Consider the following 21,857-nt stretch of genomic DNA (forward strand, 5'->3'; position numbering starts at 1 on the left):
GATTGTCAATAAAATTAATAGAATATTTAATATGGCATGTTATAAGATATTGGAGGAAATATGATTACCAATAATGTATACATATGCAGATGATATAGTTTTAATTACCAAGAATAAAGAATGGATAGAGGAGACAATCAGAAAGTTAATTAAATTCTTAAAGATACTTGGTTTATGTATAAATAAGGATACAAGTAAAGGTTTTGGATTCATAGGAAATATAGAAGATATACAGTTCAATGTAGAGGTTATATATATACTAGGAATAGTATTTGGACCAAATGACCATAAGAAAAAACAATGGGAGAAAAGATTTCAGGAATTAAGAGATATATGTACATTTTGGAAGTCATATACATTGTCATGCAAGAAAAATGTTTATTTGATAAATTTTATTCTCTTAGGCAAGTATTTATATGATTCTAATTAAGTAAAAGAGATTATGTCTATTGTATTTTCATTCATATGGGGGTTCAGATTAAATCTAGTTAGAGGAAGGATTTTGTATGTAAAGGAAGAAGAAGTGGAATTAGGGTTAATTAACCCAGTTGTTCATGTGGCTTCCTTAAATTTGTATAAGGCCTTAGTAAGTTAAAAAAGGAGAACAGGAATTTGACAGAATATATTCTGTATGTCAAATATAAGTGTTTTGAGGAAAAGAAGGAAAAGTTATACGAATGAAGATATAAAGGAGTACCAAAACAAAATTATTTTATAGACATTGAATGTAAATAGTGTTGAAAAAATAGGAAAGAATTATATTTTATTTTTCTTTGGAAATATTTAGAGACAGAGAAAAATAATTATATTAAAATGAGATTTATGTGGTGTAACAAAATATATGAATGTAAAGATTTTTTGTGAAGATAATCAATAGGCAAACTACCCATTAAAGCTAGCAAGCCTTATAAAAGAAAAGAAATAATATGTATTCATTATGGGGAATTTGAAACAACAGAATATGTGTTTTCAAAATGCTCTAGAGTAAAGAAATTATGTGAACAAATATGTAAAAACAAATGGTGAAATGTTTTGAAAAGGTTGAACACTTAAACATGTATAAATATGGGTATTATGGTAACAAAAAAGAAAAAGAAGTTGAAAAAATTGATAAAATAATATATTTTGTTCTATGGACATTATGGATTGAGAGACTTAATGAAATAAAGTGTAATGGGAAATTAATTTTATCAGAAATCTTGAAGAAAGTATGTTTTTGGCTTTGGAAAAAATGGGTGAAGGAGTGTTTAATAATATGAAATTGTTTTGTACTGTACAAAAGTGTAAATAATTGTAAATAATGTATACCATGTAAATAATGTAAATGATATATACTATGTAAATAATGTATATATTTATTTATTTATTTATTTATTCCAGTTTGATGACTGGGGAGGACCACTGGGCTCAGGGAGCCCGTTTTCAGTGGAGGCTCAGGGAGAAAATCTCCAACAATACATAGTTACATGAATAATTACTAAGAAACTTTGCATTACTGACAAATAAACAGGTAGCATTCATAAAGAAACAAACAATTACAATTTTGTTTAGGTGTTTATAAAATAAAATCAAATATCAATAAAAAAACTACTTTTTTCTAAAATGTATTTAAGAAAATGAATATTTAAAGTGCTTTTATTGTGATGTATAATGTGTAAATAATGAAAGAAATATGGAAAAGTATTAGAATAATAAAGTAATCCTACCTCTTGTTTGATAACTGCAGTGGAATGATTTAAATCCACCTGAGCTACCACCAACTCAGGAAGATGGGACCTTAGTTTATCATTTCATCTGAAGGATGGCACACTCAGGAATACAGCACCCATTATACTGTACAACACTGTCAGTATTGAAAGAAATAATCCATGTAGCTGGTGTGGTAATAGAATCCACACCAGTCAAATTCTCCAGGACCAAAAATGAGAGTGCTACTTTTTGAGCCACTGACACTATATAACTATAACATTATTGTGCACAAGTATTATGGTTATTATGTATGTACAGCAAATATGTTATAACACTATACTGTATCATGTGTACCATTAATAATTATTTCCCAAATAATGAAGACAAAACTGGGACATTAACTCTACAGCATATATGTTTTGAAGGAAGCTAGGGTTTGGCTGTCTGATACATTGTAAACTACTTAAACATTAACTGAGTAGAAGTAGGAAAATGACATTAGATGTACAATCCCTTCACAAGTCCATTAATGTTAACACTGACATTGGCTGTATTCCTTTCATAATCTGTTCTCAAAAATTAATTATGTTGGGACTTCCAAGATGGCTGCACATTGAACAGCAAGTTGATTGAAGCTCTCCCAGTGTGAAAACAGAAAAAGTGTTAAAAGCCAGTAAAAGTTACCAATTTAATAAAATTTGGTTACTGGCTAGTCATAAACTGACTGAAAGCCAGCAATGAAGATATTTGAAGAATGTAAGAGAAAATCAACCAGAAACCGAGAAAGAAACTATGGCTGGGAAGAACCATTTACTCTTCAGCAAAATGCAGTTCATGTTTCAGCCTTGGTTCAGGAAATGGCTTCCAGTAATTTAGAATAAAAATAAATAAATAAAATGCAGTCAGAGTTGTTTAAAATAAGTGAAACACTGGAGGAATGTATAAAATCAAATGACAAACGTCTGGAAATAATAGAAGAAATTTTAAGTGGCTATTCAAATGAGCTGATAAAACTGCAGAAATCAGCCAGTCCTGTGGAGCAAGGATAAAGCCTTATCTATGGCCTTAGTGACCTGGATTAAATTAGTGACTCTGGTGTCTGAGATGCTGGCAGGGAGGGATGTATGTGCTTATCCTGGGTGGTGAGTGGGAATTATCATCTTGGCACTCATTCAGGAGAGGCATGGTCCATGAAGCAGGGAGTAGCCCTTAGATATTTCTGTGATGGGTGTAGGATGGATGAGGGAAGAGAATAAGTCATAATATAAAGAAGATGTCTCTCTCATGAAACAATTGCCAGTAAGACCCCTAAGAATATCATAAATTACACACCAGCCCTAGTCCAATCAAAGTGATGTTACCTCAGGGGATGAATGGAGGACTGGTAGAGCCAGTAATGGAGGGGGCACTTGGGTAGAATCCCAGAAAGTATGAAGTGGGTTTGGGGGAGGAATAAAAAAAACAGAAACCAGAGGTTGAAATGAAGGAAAGGCTGGCTGTATATGAGACTTCTTAGGAGCTGTTAAAATAGTATTGTTAGAAACAGAGCACAGAGGGAAAACCTGAGATTTTCTGCCATACTGCAGAAACTGGAAATGGATTGCATTAATTTTATGAAAGTACAAATAACCAAATGGCCTGATGTTCCATGGCAGGATTTGTTAACTGAGAAGGCATATCATGTATATGCTCTAAATCTGTCCATGAGAGAGCAAGGCAGTCAACACATGTTAGTAAAAATGCAATCATATCAGCAGAAACAGCTGCTCCTGACAAAACTGTGGAAGAAGGAAAAATTATTAAAATTGGGAACATCAGAGTATGGAAAATGATTATTCATAGTACACAAGTGAGAAGAGAAGCAAGTTTATCCCTGCTGCCAGGGGATATCATAGGCAGTGCCTCCCCTCAATGATTACCAAGATGAGTGGTTGCAATGTCAGTGGCACAAGTAGTGCTCACTTTGAGTGCAGAAGGTTGAGGGTTGTATTCCTATACCAAGGAGAGGGATTCATGACACTGCAATCTAGCATTAGTGCTGTACTCCTGAGTGTGCCATCTTTTTGATGAGATGTTGAACTGAGGCCCCATCTGCCTGAGTTGATGGTATCTCAGGTGGATGAAAAAAAAGATCTCCTGGCACCTTGACAAATTTACCCTACTAGTATAAATACCACCTCTGGTATCTCCTGAAAAAAAATCTGCTTGCCTAGTGGGATTAACTCAGTCAACAAGGGATAGATAAATAGATAGATAGATAGATAGATAGATAGATAGATAGATAGATAGATAGATAGATAGACAGATAGATAGATAGATAGATTAGACAGATAAAAAATAAAAACAGAGGCAGGTGTAAGATTCAAGTTGCTATCTCCAACTGTCTTCAGAATTTTTTATCCTGGAGGATCAAATACATTTTTAGGTGCAGTTCAGGCCAATGAGGAAATAAAAAAAATTGTTAACAAAGATTAAGCCAGCAAGCTGAAAGGGAATCTGCTTCTCAATCTTCTGAGAATAACAAAGCCCACAGAGAGAGACAGAGAATTTGCCAGTGAAACCTTTTCCATTGTACAAAAAAAATGTTTTAGTGACAGAAAAAATGCCTACAATCTGAACATAATGAATCAGAAGTACCTTGGATAAAACAGAAACCTGTGTTGGGAGGTGGATATGATGAGGAGGATCAGAAATAATGTTAAATTATTGAACAAATGGGAGATCTATAAAGCACTTTTCCCATCAGATATAGTTTAGACACAAGAACTATGGTTCTGCAAGAAGTGACTGTAAAACACTAGAAGTTTGTAGACTGTGATAAATAGGTGAGATGACTCAAACATAATCCACACTCTATGCCGTTAATGTTTAGAAAGACTATGAATGTAATGATGAAATAACTATAAGTAAAAAAAAAAAAAGTTTTTTTCATATTTATGTAATATATTTCATAATGTAAATTGATGACTAAATTGGAAAGCGGTGCTGTATAGTATGCTGAGGTACTTCAAATATAGGTTGGGGAGTTACCGGTGATTGCTGTTTATGCTAGTGCTATTAAAGTAAAAAAGTATTATTTCATAACTGTAATGTGTGCAGGCTTTCTAGTGTAGCAAGATTAGAAAGGCTGGAAATAAGTAAGTTAAAATGAATATAATGTGATATTGGACTACTAGGGATATGTAAAACTAATTTACTAAATTATATATGCAGCAAAAGCTAATCATTTTCTTTGTTTTTATATTGATGGATGTATAGACTAATGTTCTTAGTTTAAGTTACAGACAGGGTATTCTTTTAAGCAAACAGGCTTGAAAAATATGAAAGATGATAAAAAGTAAGAACAATGGCAGTTGTTTCTAGTATTTGCAAAGTTATTTGCTGTTTATTTTTCCATTAACACCTGTTTTAGCTGAATTAAAGGAGCAAAAGAGGTGTATTAGTTAGCTCAGCCAGATGAGTTAATTAATTTGGCCAAAAATTATCATTTACCCATTTCCTTCAGTGGGTAAGATCATGTTAGAAGTAAGTGCTGGGGAGTTTAGCAGCAAAGTAGTGGTGTGGGGTTTTTGCATCTCTGTATGTGTTTGGCTGCATGTATGAGTGCATGCAGAGGGATGAATTGTCTCAGGTGTGTGTTTGTGTGTATCTATGTGTGTAACTGTCTGCCTGGGTGGTCACAGTAGGGGATTAGTAATGAAGGGTCTGACCGATGTGTTCTGAATGAACTCTTCAAGGGTCTTTTCTTGCATATAAAAAGCTACTAGGTATTTTTTCCCATTCACAAGAATACAAGTGCAAGCAAATAATTATGATGTGTCTGAACAGTGTGTGTTCAGAGTAAAATGAGCAAGAAGCATTTTAATTATATTTTAAAGAAATAGCAAGCAGTCCAGTGAAAATAAATAAAGTTTGAAACCATGAGAAGTGAATAGGTTTGCAAGCAGTTGCCACCCTAGTAGCCATAGTACTTCAGTGCATTAAATATAAGAGTGTACAATTTAGTTTATTTATTTAAGGATGGCCAAGTTTTTACTTAAATCTAAAGGCTAAAATTAATGAGCTCATGTAAGTTGTTTTTCACATTTAACAGTGAAATAGAGAGATAAGGACAGGTAGCAATCTATGCAAGTGGCAAAGCATGACTCTACATTTTAGAAAAGTGGATTGGCTGCAGGCACAGCTATAAAGGCCTACCAGATATGCTGGTGGGTGGTATTAGGGATTTAATGCAAACACATGAAAGATGGCTTTTAACAGGAAATGCGGTAGGAACTGAAGCACACGAGGAACAGGGTTATCATCCAGGTAAAGTCTGATGAGGAAGTTCTGTAGGATCTTAAACATTTGGGGGAGGGATAATCATCCAGGTAAAATCTAATGTGGCTAAGGACTGCAGGAATGTGAACATCACCTAGGCTGAACTGTTCAGTACTGTGTCAGAGGGCAGTGTTAAAAATCAACACAGTGACCAATGACTGGTTGCTTTACCTAATATGTAGACTCAAGGGGTAAGGATGTTTTCTTCCAGGAAGATGGAATGCTCTACTGTCAAACACTTGATTCACTTCTGGAGACCTTACCTGGGGAGGGCTGACAGAGGATGAGTAAAAGAAGAAAGCAAAAACTGGGAAGAACACAGATGGGGCTTGATCATGAAACACTGTAGATACACATGCCAGGAAAAACCTGGACAATGGGCATGGTTTGGAATCACAGAATGAGTTATGAGTGGGTTAGAATTCAAATACAAATCTGTGGGTACATGGAGAGTCTATGGATGGAATCTAGGGAATATGTAAGGCTAACACAAGAGCAGGGTTTTTCGTAGTATAACAAATGGGGTTTGGGATACATTGCTGGAGAAATTGGTAGTCAATATCATGGTACATGAATATAAAGGTGCTAGGAACAGCTAAAGAAAAGGTGGATTATGGGGGATTTGGGGGTGGGAATTTGTAGGGGCTAGCTGTAAACATTGAGGTAACAGTGTAGAATATGGTCATGTTTCTCTTATCTCCTTTGTTATGCTTACAGAGGAGTAAAACCAAATGTACTTTAATCTTTATGTGTACCTGTGTTGCTTTGGAATTATACATCAGTACAGTCAAGTACGTAGTTCTCGAAGGGTGCTAACATCTCTAAAATACACAGCACAAGTCTGATGAGGAAAATATTACTTTTTTCCATTTTAAAGGCAGTGCTTTAAAAAAATAGATCTTACCTCAGGAAGTTTTGTAGGGCCAGATGGTCGAGCTACACTTCTTGCATTGAACTGCCAAGACTAAAACAAAGAGGTGAGATTAAAAATATAGTCAAAGGAAAAAAAAAGAAACACATTTATAGCAAGCTGTGAATAAACTAATTAGAAAGTTAATTTTCACCAGGATATAGATCTTACATTTTAGGGCCAGAAGTTGTTAATATTCAAGAAATACATTTGTTTCTAAAATGAATGATGACTGGCAACTGTCCATGTTTAATTTCATAAGACTACACTGTTTTCTAAATTTCTACATATTGCTGCTACAAAAGTGAAACAGTATTTACATATAGAGTGGCAGCACTAAAGCAGTCATGTGGCATTAAGAATTAAAATAAAGATTTTCTATCTACCTATATATGTAGATAGATAACTATATATATATATATATATATATATATATATATATATATATATCTATATGACTATGAATGCTATATGAATTATCACTGCAAGCATTTCATCACGTGCTGAAACACTGGTGTTATTTTGTCGGTGACACAGTTGGTCAAAGTTCAGTATGAAAGTTATATAATACCAGGGCTACCTGAGCTTTTCTCATTTCTTCATGTTTGTGTGACCCTGAAGTGAGTAAATTTAATTTCTGGGGCATAGGGGTGAAGCCTGCCTCCACATAAAAGTTGTTTTTTTTTTTTTTTTAGTAATTGTAAATGTTACCTATTGGGTTTACATTTGCAATTACTTTTTTTATTTTAGCTGTGATTAATGGTAATTGATATTGATGATGAGTTTGCTTTGACATTTTGTATTTCTATCAAACTCACAGGTGATTATTCAATGTGTGTGTGTGTGTGTGTGTGTGTGTGTGTGTGTGTGTGTGTGTGTGTGTGTGTGGTCAAATCTTACCAGGGAGGAGTTAATGCATGGGAGGGAGTACTAGATGTAGGATATTTTTACCTCTATTTGGGAAGCCAGCAAGTTGCTTCAGGGAGTTTGCATTGACGAAGTCCAAAAACCTCTGAGCAAGTGAATTATGGGTTGTTTAACTCTCCCATTTTGGCGGGGTAGTTGAAGTCACCGATATGTATAGTGTTGGGCTGAATGTTAAGAGATTCCAGTAGATTTAGGTAGAAGGTGTGATTTTCCAGGCACATGTTAGAGGATCTGTAGCTAACAAGGATATGATAAGGGGTTGCACCTATAGTTAGTTGGGCATCGAGCAGGTCAATTGAGTCATGTTGTGGGACCAGTGTAGCAGTGTACTTGTCCTTTATGAACTCTGAGATACCTCCTCCATTTGTTTTATCCTGAGCTGAGGGAGATTGAAATGTATGAAAGGCATTGTAGCCTTTGATAGCTGGGATGCTTTCCTTGGTTGTGAACCATGTTTCCATGACTGCACATATGTCCTCATTCTTCAGGGTGAGGAGTGCTTCCAGGGAGTGCAGTTTTTTATTTAAACTTCTAGTCCTGAGCAGCAATACCTTTAGGTAGTTGTGAGTGATTTTTGCTATGTTGGAGGGTTTAACAAGTTGGCACAGCCTAAATATGGCACTGTGGGTATAGGTAAAATATTTTTCAGTATCCAGAAGCAAAGTGGGGATAAGTGCAAACCATTTCTGCAAAGCATCATGGATTGTCGATCATGATATTTGATCCCCTAGTTGAGACACCAGAAACTAAGCCAGTTGTTGAAGTCAATCATTTTTTGCTGGTACTGTGGCATCAAAGTGCACGTGTGATCTGGCGGATCCTGGCTCCAAAATGATAGTTCACTGTGATCTTCTCCTTGCTTAGCTTGGTGGGGGGGGGCATTAGTAGGTCTTACAATGGAATATTTGGCTGTGCGGTCTGTTACCTTATAGGCTTGGAAGCGGAGTTACTATGACTTTTCAAAGTTATGTGTTGTATGAGGTGCTATCTGTTTTGAGTGCATGTGAGGCCACTGAGAGATACTTTTAGGAGGTCTTGGAGGCATGGGTAGATTACAAGTGAGTACCTCCGCATATGTGGGTCTATGTGTTTGATCCTTAGTGTTTGTGGTGAGCATTTTGGGTGTAAAGCTGACAACCTGGTTTGCATTTTTCATGTGTGTATGCGAGAACTTTGCCTCCAATGACATTATGCATCTACATCTCTCACACACACTGTTTGTCTGTTCTAAAATTCAATGGTTGTCAGTGGACATGAAGCAGTAACTACACTGCCTCAGGATGCCCATATCCACCAGTCTAGAAACAGAGATGACAGGGACATGTCTATGCATTATGCCAGATCCTTCATAGATAGGAAGGAGTAGAGGAGAGTAACTTAAAGGTCTAAGTGAGAATGTATAGTAATACACTATTAGATAATGAATAAAAAAAACTTCAAAACTAAACTAGAAGAGTATGCAAATAAACTCCCAGGCAAAGCAGTTTCCTTAGCGCTTTCATCTTTTATTCGGTGTATAGGACTTCTTCAGAGAAACAATGCATACAAATGAAAAACAGTAAATGTGTCTGTTTAAATAGTTAGAAGCATGCAGAACAATACTATTAGATAACTTGCAGTGGTGCTACCCTCTGCATAAAGTGGCAGCTCTTTGAGCAGCTATGAACAACGGGATACTATAGAGAGTATTTCCTGTAGATGAGTTTAAACTGGAGAGGTTTGCTTATATACAAGGCATGGGTAATCATGTTTGGACATAGTACAAATACAAGGCTTTTATACCAGCATAAGTTTCCCTTAATAGGTGAGAATCAAACTCTGTACTTTGTGTCTGTGAGGTAAACACCTTAACTGTTATGCCAACATCCATTCCCTTTTTACTTCTATTATTATAATATCCATATTTAATCATATCTATGTTTAGTTTCTCCACTTCTGTCATATCTTCAAAAAATCTTTACATAGTTTTCCACATAGCTTTTTTTACTCTTTTACATTTTCATTACACGTTCTGTAGTTTTTTCTTCTTGACAATGTAAACATATTCTATCACTTTTCTTTTATATGGCATATTTCCCTTTACTACCAATCTCACAAAAAATCTTGACATTCTAATCACTGATTATATTATTTGATTCATATTTTATAGCTTTAATTTTTTTCATCTGCTAGATTTTCGCATGCATTTACATAGTACTATTTTAGTATTACATTCTTATGCCATACTTTTCTATATTTTTCTATATCATCAATTTTTATTTTCCACAAAAATATTTTTTCTTGGTATCATTTTATTTCTTCATTTATACATTATTTTTCTCCTTTACTCTTTTTTTTACCATACCCCAAAATTTATCATACTTATAGTTATACAGTCATCTTTTCATTTATCCACTTTAATTCTTTGTATAAATTTAATAAAGCATCATATACCACTGGGTTAATTAACTCTAAACTGCCTTCCTCTTTATTTACATACAAAACTCCTATTTTTACTGGGTTTAATATAGAACCACATAGAAATGAAAAATTATTTGCAATAATTCTTTTTCAAATGCTGTTGACAACATAAACACACTTGCTAAGTATGTTATTTTCCCCATCAGTACTGAAATTATCAAGTAAGCCTTTGTTTTCTGAATGATAATTTATATGTTCTCCAGAAAAGACAGGTTTGTTTTATTTCTTCTGTTTTTTCCATTGACTTCTACTTAGATCTTTATTCCCAAATTGTATACATAACACAACCATTTCATTCAGTGTAAAATATATATGATCTATCTTTACTACATCACTTAAACCTTTATTTTTCTGTTTATTTAAAGCCATCTCTATTACATCTAGATACTTGTGTGCTCAAATTATTACTTTTTTTATCCAAATTTTGTTTTTGCAATTAGTTCATTGAATTATTTAAAGACAGGGGTTATAATACACATATGGTAAATACTGTACAAAATGAAATTTTATCTACAAGGTCAAATTTCATCAGGAAATTTTAGAAGGAGTGAAGGGAGGCCATTGATATCCTTTAATACTAAATATACAAGTGATATTAGTATTATAAGGAAAATCATGGATAAGAATTGGCATCTCCTTATTATGGATTCACGAACAACAGAAATAGTGGGGAATAAGCCTACATATATATTTATAAACTGTCGCAACTTGAAATGATTATTATGTGACAATAAACAACATACTGACAGTCAGTATGATAGAGCAGGTAACTTTCCCTGTGGGCAATGCAGCATTTGTAGTTATATTACAAAAGAACAAGATTTTGAGTATACACAGATGCATTTTATTTTTAAGCCCAAATTTTATGCTGACTGTAATACCATGTATGTGGTGTATTTGGCTACTTGTAACCACTGCTCATGCTTCTATATAGGTAAACCTCTACAGAGTCTACAAGATAGGGTAAACAGGCACCTATACGAGATAAGGACTAAGAATATGAATAATGCTTTGGCGAAGCATATTTTAGACCATCCAGAACATAATTTTAATTTCAGAGTTATGCAATGTTTACAACATAATATGAGGAGACCAAAACAATCAGTTGGAACAAAAGGAACTAAAATGGAATTTTAGATTACAGGCTTACAGGTTTCCTGGTATTAATGCTAGTGTCAGTATTAAGCCTGTCCTGCAAGGGCGGAAACTTGAAATAAGATGAATGAAACCTGGTTTAACACACTCATTGCTAATTGCTTACTCTTTTGATAGGCTTTTAGTCATACATATGTTGCATTTTGCTTAGTATTGTGATCTGATGAAGCATAGTAATATGCAAAAGTGCGAATCCTTTTATGTATTTTAATAAAGAAGTTACCAACATCATGGTTCTTCTGCTGTTTTTTTTATCTACAGTTTGGTGGTGGAACAAGGAAGTGCAGGAGAGTATATAGAGGAAGAGGTTGGTGAAGGAGAAGTGAGATTGTCAGAGAGATGAAGAAAGTAGACAGGAGTATAAGGAGATGAGGTATATGGTGAAGAGAGAGGTGGCAAAGTCTAAGGATAAGGCATATGGAGAGTTGTATGAAAGGTTGGACACAAAGCAGGGAGAAAATTACCTGTACCAGTTGGCTAGACAGAGGGACCGAGCTGGGAAAGATGTGCAGCAGGAAGGGTGATAAAGGATAACGAGGGAAACATACTCACAAGTGAGGAGAGTGTGTTGAGCAGATGGAAAGAGAACTTTGAGGGGCTAATGAATGAAGAGAAGGAGAGAGAGAGAGAGAGAGAGAAGGTTGGATGATATGGGGATAGTGAATCGGGAAGTGCAATGGATTAGCAAGGAAGAAGTAAGGACAGCTATGAAGAGGATGAAGAATGGAAAGGCTGTTGGTCCAGATGACATACTTGTGGAAGCATGGAGGTGTTTAGGAGACTTGGAAGTGGAGTTTTGAACCAGATTGTTTAATGAAATCTTTGAAAGGGAGAGGATGCCTGAGGAGTGGAGAAGACGTGTTTTGGTACTAAATTTTAAGAATAAGGGCGATGTGCAGAGCTGTAGTAACTATAGAGGGATAAAATAGATCAGTCACAGTATGAAGTTATAGGAAAGAGTAGTAAAAGCTAGGTTAAGAAGGGAGGTGATGATTAATGAGCAGCAGTATGGTTTCATCCTGGGAAAGAGCACACAGATGCAAAGTTTACTCTGAGAGCATTGATGGAGAAGTATAGAGAAGGTCAGAAGGAGTTGCATTGTGTCTTTGTTGACTTAGAGAAAGCATATGGCAGGGTGCCCAGAGAGGAACTGTGGAGAGAAGTATGTAAGAGTGATACATTATATGTACATGGGTAGTGTAAAAGTTGTGAGGTCTGCAGTAAGAGTGATGGATGCTTTTAATGTGGATTACATCAAGGATCAGCTCTGAGCCCGTTCCTATTTGCAATGGTAATGGACAGGTTGACAGATGAGATCAGACAGGAATCCCTGTGGACTATGATATTTGCAGATGACATTGTGATCTCTAGTGAGTGCAGGGAACAGGTTGAGGAGACCCTGGAGAGGTGGTGATATGCTCAAGAGAGGAGAGGAATGAACAACAGACAGAATATATGTGTGTAAATGAGAGGGAGGATACAGGAATGGTGAGGATGCAGGGAGTAGAGTGGCAAAGGTGGATGAGGTTAAATATTTGGGATCAACAGTTCAGAGTAATGGTGAGTGTGGAAGAGAGGTAAAGAAGAGAGTACAGACAGGGTGGAGTGGGTGGAGAAGAGTGTCAGGAGTGATTTGTGATAGACGGGTACCAGTAAGTGTGAAAGGGAAGGTCTACAAGAGAGTAGTGAGACCAGCTATGTTACATGGGTTGGAGATAGCGGCATTGATAAAAAGGTAGGAGTCAGAGCTGGAGGTAGAGTTAAAGATGTCTTCTATAGTCCTTCTTCCATATAAATTTAAGTATTCCACTACATAATTCTTTATATATAAAACCTTCATTTAACCACTCAGTTAGAACTTTTAAAAATATTTTTTTACCATCCTTAATTTTTTTATATATTTTCATACCCTATTCCACCTGGTCCTGCAGCCAAATATATATTTACTTATCCTAATACTTTATCTGGCTCATTTAAATAAATCAACTTTTCCAACTCTTTATTCTTTTTTCTGTTAACTTTGTTGCTTTTCATGTTTTTCACTACCTTTTTTTTCTTTAAACATTTTTGTACATATTGTACCAAACTATTCATGATATTTTCCTTTGTTCTTTCTATTTCTCCTTTTACATTCTTTGTTTCTTTAATTACACTACCATCTTCCTTTGCTAATCTGTTTAAGTAACTCGATACTTCTTCTTTTTGCCCTTGTAAAAATCTTTGCTTATATAACAATTCTTGTACTTTTTCCTTGATTTCTTTCATATAATTATTTTTCTTTGTCAAATTAGTTTCTGTCATTATATTCTAAATAGTCCAATGTCTTATTATATATTCTTTTATATTTCTATTTCTCTACTTTTCTCACATCATATAGTCACTGTAAAAAACATTTTTATATTTTTCCTTAAATGTCTTCCACCATTCAGAGCAGTTTTTATAAAATGTTCTCATAGTAATATGATTTTCCATAACTGTATTACTAATCTCTTTCCTTCTTCATTTCATGCTTTCTCAGGAGACATTTTACTTGAGGGCCTCACCTTGCATTTCGCGCAGAAGTGGGCGTGTCGCAAATGATTGACGACCAGGTCTGCATATGTAATGAGCCATGATTAACATGGCATTCTAATCAGCTGTTGAGTTTTTTTACTGTTATTGTTCCAAAAATTTAGAGAGAAGCTTCTAGTGGAGAAAGACATACCTCCCTGACTGCAGTTGAAATGGGTCCTAATGCATTAGTCTGCTCTCCATGTTGACAAACATAAATAAATAAATTAATAATGTGAGGGATCGTGCACGCCGTGTATGCCTGCTCATCACAGGACATTACTAAAGCCTAGTAATCGCCTATGATGAGCAGTAATACACGGTATGCAGAAAAGAGTTTCAATGTAAAAAATAGTATTTAACATAAAGTAAATAGCATCAGAAAAAAGCTAAGCATTGCCCGAACTGCATTCGTGCGTGCATGTGTGGGCACATAATAATGGATAGTGGAAGTCTTTATAAAGGTAGTGCATGATGTTTAGAAAATGGTTGCACTCGGTCAATAGAGACTGGAGTAATACGAGGGCAGCCTTTGGTTGAAAAAAGGCAAGGGTTTGATTTCCCATCATGTAAGAGACTTAGTAATTCAGATGGGAGGTGCGGGAGAGAATGAGCTGAAAGTAAGTGGAGAAATGTTATGTGAGGTATTAGACCAGCATGTTTCTCTTTTTCCTTGGAGGCTTAATAGCTTTCTTCTGAAATAGTTGAGCACAGATAAAGTAAGTATTTAACTTGGCAGTGAGCCCTACAGAGTTGGTACAATGACGGAGAAAGGATGGTCTGGACAGTATAAAGTATCAAACAACATAGCTGTATAAACTATATTGGTTTATTGAATGTTATGGATATTAACACTAGATTCTACATACTAGAAACATATGCACAATATAAAGTATCTAGCAACATAGCTATATAAACTATATTGGTTTATTGGACGTTATGGATATTAAAACTAGATTCTACATACTAGAAACATATGCACAGTATATAGTATCAAACAACATAGCTATATAAACTATAATGGTTTATTAGACGTTATGGATATTAACACTAGATTCTGCATACTAGAAACATATGCTAGTGTCGCTATTGAGGGAATGCATATTCATTAGTGCCCGATTACGAAATGGCACAGGGATGGGTTTTGGGCGGGGCTTGCTACTGTGCATCTGGTGAGGCCCTCAAGTAAAATATCGCCCTTTCTCATTTATTCTTTTTATTTCTTTGCCTTTTTATATATTCCTGGTTTTCATTTATCTCCAGCCATATTGCAATATAATCAGAAAATTCTGTTTCAGCTACCTCCCCATCTCCTATAACCAAATCACCTGATACTATAAAATAATCTATTTCAGTTTTATTCATACCACTTTTATAAGTCCATGAATTATTGTCCCAAAGTTTTTAATTTACCACATCTTATAACATTTTATATAATTTCCTTTCTTTTTACACTTGCCTCTTAAATCATAATTAAAGTCTCCTTCTATAACATTTATATTTATCACAACATAGTCTAAAATCTAATGAAATAACTGTTCCTTTTTTTGTAATTAGTATAAGCATATAATGCTATAATTCTATATACTTGTTCTTTCCATTTTAAATCTGCAATGGTGAAGCTTCCCATTTTTGCAAAAGTTACATCTAATATTTAATAATGCAGCTACTCCAGAACATCTCTAATTTCCCAAATTACAGACTATCTTTCCTCCCCATAGTTTCTCTGTTTGAAATTGTTCTTCATTTGTTACAAATCTTGTGGTTTCTAATAAAATTACACCTACATCAGATGTATTGCACCACTCCAAAATCCCAATTCTTCTTAATATATTCTTAATATTATTCATGTTTACAGAAAGCACTCTAACATTTTCGTTTTCCCTTTTCCTTATATTCAAGGTTTCATATGTTCTTAACTAATCACTAGGGTAGCCATTCTAAACCTAGCCAATTTCCATTCAAATGGTGAGAATCAAACACTGTACCTTGTGACTGTTAATAAAACAACTTAACTATTATACCAACCCCAGTTAATAGCTGCATATATTCTTTTTCATCAGTTTCCTTTCTTTTTCTCTTCTACTTATCCCTTTGTATTTTCTTTTTCTGTCATTTACCAATAGAATTATTTTTAACTACCTCACAGTTTATGTCTTCTTCATCACTTATTGCAGAACCTTCTCCTACGCCCTCTTTATTCTTTTTTTCTCACATCTTATAGGTTCATAGGTTCATAGCTTCATACTAGGCTATCTGCCCTAGGGCATTTATAAGCCTAGCCAGAGTGTGTATGGCTTTCGCCACCCATTTTAAATTAATTTTGCTATGCCCTTTTTCGAGGTTAGTATACTGTGCCTCTGTCTAACAGAGACACAGAAGTGATACCCGGGGTAAACCTACGATCTCCCATCCACTCATCAAGATTCCTCTTGAAGAGAGTCAATGAGGGCCTCTGCCTAACCTGGACTGGGATTTTATTCCAGAGTGAAGGGAGCCTCTGGGTTATGAATCTGTCCCTCCAGCATGTCCTATTTATTTCAGTGCTGAGGTTCAAGTCCCTCGAGCGCGTAGCTCGATGAGATTTGGATTTTCTGAGGTGCAGCATGTCCATTAATTCCGGGTTGGACATGGCTTTATACATCAGGCACAGATCACCTCTGAGCAGGCGGTATGCCACTGAGTAGAGCTGAAATTTCTTTAACCGGGCAGCATACGGCATCTGTTTGAGCCCCTTGATCCTCTTGGTGAGGTACTTTAGGGGTCTTTCCAGTTGCTGCAGGTGTCTGGTAAGGTACATCCCAAAAGGGGCATTGTACTCAATTATGGGCCTGATGAGGGATGAGTAAAGAGGCACGATGACCTCCCCTGATCTAGATGTGAATCCCTTCATGATTAGGTGGGCTATATAAAATGTTTTTCTAACCACTTTGGCCACGTGGTTGTCAAATGAGAGATTGCTATCAACTTGGGTCCCCAGGTCCCTAATTACTTCTTCTGTACTTAATGGATTACCACCTATGTGGTAATTTGTGGGCACTTTGTTTTTGCCAAAGGGGATGACTATACACTTTTTGGCGTTTAGCTTGAGGCCATGGCTCTGGCACCAGTTGTCCATTTCTATGAAGCCCTTTTGGAGGATGCTTGTGTCGGCTGGAGAGTCTATTATGGCGCCCAGTTTGCAGTCATCTGCGAACTTGGTCAGCCACAGTCCTTCCATGTTGGCCTGTACCTCCGAGAAATATATACCGAACAAGAGAGGTCCCAGGACTGAGCCTTGTGGGCCGCCACTTGTAATTGGTTTGGAGTCTGACATGGCTCCAGCTATTCTAACCATGTGGGTTCTGTCCTTGAGCCAGTTTGCAACCCATCTAGTGACATAGGGGTTTATATCTAAGCTGGTGAGCTTATCTATAATGCCCGAGTGGGGTATTGTATCGAAGGCTTTTGCGAGGTCCAGGTAGGCTGTGTGGACCACCTTCCCCTTGTCAATGGCCTCGGTGACTGTTTCAAAGAAATCGACCAGGTTTAAGAGGCAGGATCTGCCCTTAACAAAGCTGAACTGGGTAGGATCCAGTGTCTGTAGGTCCCATATATCTTTATTTATAAGGTCCATGATGATCCTTTCCATAGCTTTGCAGACTAAGCTAGTGAGATTTATGGGGCGATAGTTTCCAGGATCCGTTGAGGCACCACCTTTGTGGAGAGGGACCACTGTTGCTGTACGCCACTCTTTGGGTACATATCCTGTAGTAAGGCTGAGATTGAACAGTAGTTTTAGGTTTGGGTTTAGCTCTTCTTGGAGTTCATGTAGGACGCAGCCCGGGACACCGTCTGGTCCCATTGATGCTGTGTTTCTTGCTTTGGAGAGGGCAGCTCTTACCTGAGCATCTGAGATGTCAGGGGGGCAGCACTCTGCTGGGATAGATATTAGCCCTTTTGGTGGGGAGGGGGGGGGGAGAAGTTTGCGCTGAACCAGTCAGCTAGGATGTTGGCAATGTCTGTGGGTTCAGTGTATTTTTTGTCATTTTGGACTAATTTTGAGCATATCTGGGAATTCCCACCCAGGTTCCTAACATAACTAAAGAAAGTCTTGTGATTATCTAATTTTACTTCTATTTCTACTACTTCTAAATGTTCTTATCTTTGTTCATCTTCTTCTCTTTCTTTTTCTTTTCCCTTACTCTTATTTTTATTTTTGCAATCCCTCCATAAATGTTCAATTTTGTTACATTTATAACATTTCAGTTGATTTTTTTGCATCATGTTCCATTTCCCCACAAATATAACATTTTTTGCCACAGTTACTTATCAAATGTCCTTTTAAACAAAACAAAAAAAAAAAAAAAAAAAAGAAACATGTTTTGTGTTGTCCCCAGTATTTTACAACACCCCTATTCCCCTCCGCATTTATCATGCTTGGTATATGTATTATTTTTCTTTCTATTTTTAACATAGTGTTAAAATCCTAGCCACCAGTCTAGAACCCCCTTTTGTCATAAACATTTGCAACATCCAGTACATCTTTACATAAAAGTTTGCAATTGTCTTTTCAAAATCTGTCTTTCTACCTCTGTTTAAACTTGCACATGAATTTTCTTTTTTGTTTCCCTGTTAAATGCTTTTATCACATAAAGTTTCTATGGGTCACAGACTTCATTTTTTTTTTATATTCTGCAAGAAAAATTTCCATTAAAAAACAGTCTTAAATATAATGTCACAAAATGTTTCTTTGTTAATAAGACTACATGCTGTTACCTCATATGCTTTTACACACAAAGGAGCTATTCAGTTATTCTACACTTCATACCTGCCCATTTCTTTGTCTTCTTTACTTTGAATCCTTACCATACTTCCATTTTTCGTTTTGTTCTGCCTTATTTTCTGCTGTTCCACTTTTGCCTTCTTTTACTTTCTCTGAATATGTTATCTTTTCCTTCTCACCACTATTATTCAGGATTGTCTCTGCATCTTCCTTTTTGTGTTTTCTCCATAATGTCCCTCATGGAACTTCTCCTTCATTGTCTGGCTCATTCTGGACCACCATTTCTTTAGGCAAATCACCCCACAACACTCCTGACTGGAGGGTTGTAATTATGCTTCCATCATTTGCTGACTCATCTCCATCAAACAGATTTCTTTGAAACATCTCTTCAGAATCCTGTACACATTCTCCAGTCTTGATATTTGCTTTCTCCTCCATTTCTCTCACCACTCCATCATCTCCTTCTCTGTCTCCAGCTGTCTCCCTGTTTCTCTAGGCCACTTCTGCACCTAGAATGGAAACAGGACTTGCTCCTACAAAATAGATACCACTTGCAGCTATGATGAATATGGGTCCCTTATTTTAAACATATATATATATATATATATATATATATATATATATATATATACATTATTTACAAAAAGCAAAATAAATTATAAACATATTTACATATGTACAGTATTAGAAAATGTTAATACATCTCAACAACATTATAAATCACACATTTATCAACTCCACTCCTTTTTCCGCAACCACCACTTAATTTTTCACAGTATGTTTGGAATAACCCAATTATGATTGAACATAATTTCTTTCAATCGTTGATGCCATATAACCCATGTAATACAAAACATTTTCTTATCTAACTTTTTAACATATTTTATCTAAACCTTTATAGAATCCATATTCAATCATATCCATATTCAGTTGTTCATAACCTTGAAATTCATTCAACATTTTCTTTTCTATTGATATTTCCCATAGCTTTTGAACTCTCTTACAGATTAGAAAGACATGATCCAAGGTTTCTAATTCCCCACAATAAAGAGATATCAGTTCATTTATTTTTATAAGGCATATTTGCCTTCACTTGTAATGTATTAGTTTGTAACTTGCACAGAAAATATTTTCACTCATCATTTTTCATGCATCAAATATTTCTTGGCTTTATAGTTCTGATTTTTTTCTGTTGTTAAACTACTGTATGGATTAACATAATATTTTATCATAATGTCTGTGATGCCCATGCCCTGGCCCAGCAATCAAGGAGCCTCACTCCTCACCACTAACACCAGAGAAGGCGTCTCATATATGAGGAAAGGATAACAAATACAAACAGTAAAGTGCAATTCCCCTTAAGAGCACACTGAGATTACAGTCAGTCTGGGGCTGGTTGCTCCCTTGCTCCCCAGGTCCCCAATAAGACTCCCCACTGACACCGCTTTAGGTCCAGATCTCAGCCTAGCTGGGCAAGCTAAAATTTTCAGCACCCTCTCTGTCCAACCAGTGCTATGTGTCCCTGCCCAAGTAGCTGACACACACACACACACACACGCACACACACGCACACACACACACACACACACACACACACACACACACACACACACACACACACACACACACACACACACACACACTTTGAGATAAGAGTTTACACAAACACACAGACACTTCTGGGGAAGGCTGGCACAGGTTCTCCAGCTGTGCCTCTTTTACCCAGACTATACAGTAGTCATTACTGCCACCACCCAGCTAATAATTATCAGCTACTCAAAGGCCCTTAAAAGGGTGTCCAATTATTACTGTGCAATATTATTATCCAATTGGTTGATGTGACTAAACAGTCAAGGCTTATTAGAGTGATTTGGTACAGTAATCACTATAAATATGCAATGTACTCTAGAACTTAAATTATCTCTACACAAACCAGCCGCAGTTAAAAGGTTTTAAAATATTTAATAACAAATAATTAAAATCACAAGACAATGCTTTCTACTATACAGACAGTGATAGTCAAGAGTTCAGAGATCACACAAAAATACTTAAAATAAATCAGTAGTACAGTTCTGATATCACAGAAAAAAACACTTAGTCTAATCTTTCTAGCTATCCCTAAAAGAAAACACAAGTCTAAGATAACTTACATGCGAGCAAGAGGCATTGCTGTGAGTTGGATGCTCAAGACAAAAATGCTTAATGCCTTCTGATTCTCTCTGTTTAAATTGCTATTGCAGTTCTGATAAACATTACATCATCTTGTTTACACTTTCCTGGAGTTCCCAGGCTATACATTAACTGCATTTACATTCTTAACATCTCCTGTTTGTTATCTTGTAGCTGGTCAAGAACAGAGCAATAAAAATACATTTTACATGTTTAAGTCTAGCAATTTAACTCTTGGTTAAAACAATAGAAAACAATTCTTCATCTAGACTTTTTGGCACCACTGTCTACTTCAAAAGTTCACCACATGCTTTATTTTGGTCAGTAGAGTGCACTGTTGTCACATTTATTCCCAGTTTTACATGTAACAGTATTTCTTTACATTTAAGACAAAAAGCCTTTAGTTTACATTCATATTTATAAATGATAGAATGATCCGCACAATTCTATCTGGCTAGGCTGGTAGCCTTCACACTTCTCTACCAGTCTTCACACCCCCCCCCCCCGGAGAACTCAAGCTAGTTTTTCAAGTGACCTTTGAGAAACGCAGCTTGAGGGGGTTAGGTCTATCTGAGTGTACCTCACCCCATTCCCTGTCTTGAGAGGCCATCTGCATTGGCATTGCTAACCACACTGCAGTGCTGCACCGACATATCATATGCTTGCAGCCCTAGGCTCCATCTTAGCAACTTGGCATTTTGCTGGCTGGCTCTGTTTAACCATATTAGGGGGTTGTGCAAGTATTTCTTTACATTTAAGACAACAACAGTGTCATAACAGTGAATTTCCTTCCATACAGATAAGGCTGAAGTTTCTGCAATGCCCACACTATGGCTAAGCATTGCTTTTCTACAGCTGCATAGCATTCCTCCCTGGGTTGGAGCCTATGACTAAGATAAATCACTGGGTGCT

Source organism: Protopterus annectens, chromosome 7.part1, assembly GCF_019279795.1.
Source record: "Protopterus annectens isolate FY-2018-M chromosome 7.part1, PAN1.0, whole genome shotgun sequence".
In the NCBI taxonomy this organism is placed as follows: domain Eukaryota; kingdom Metazoa; phylum Chordata; order Ceratodontiformes; family Protopteridae; genus Protopterus; species Protopterus annectens.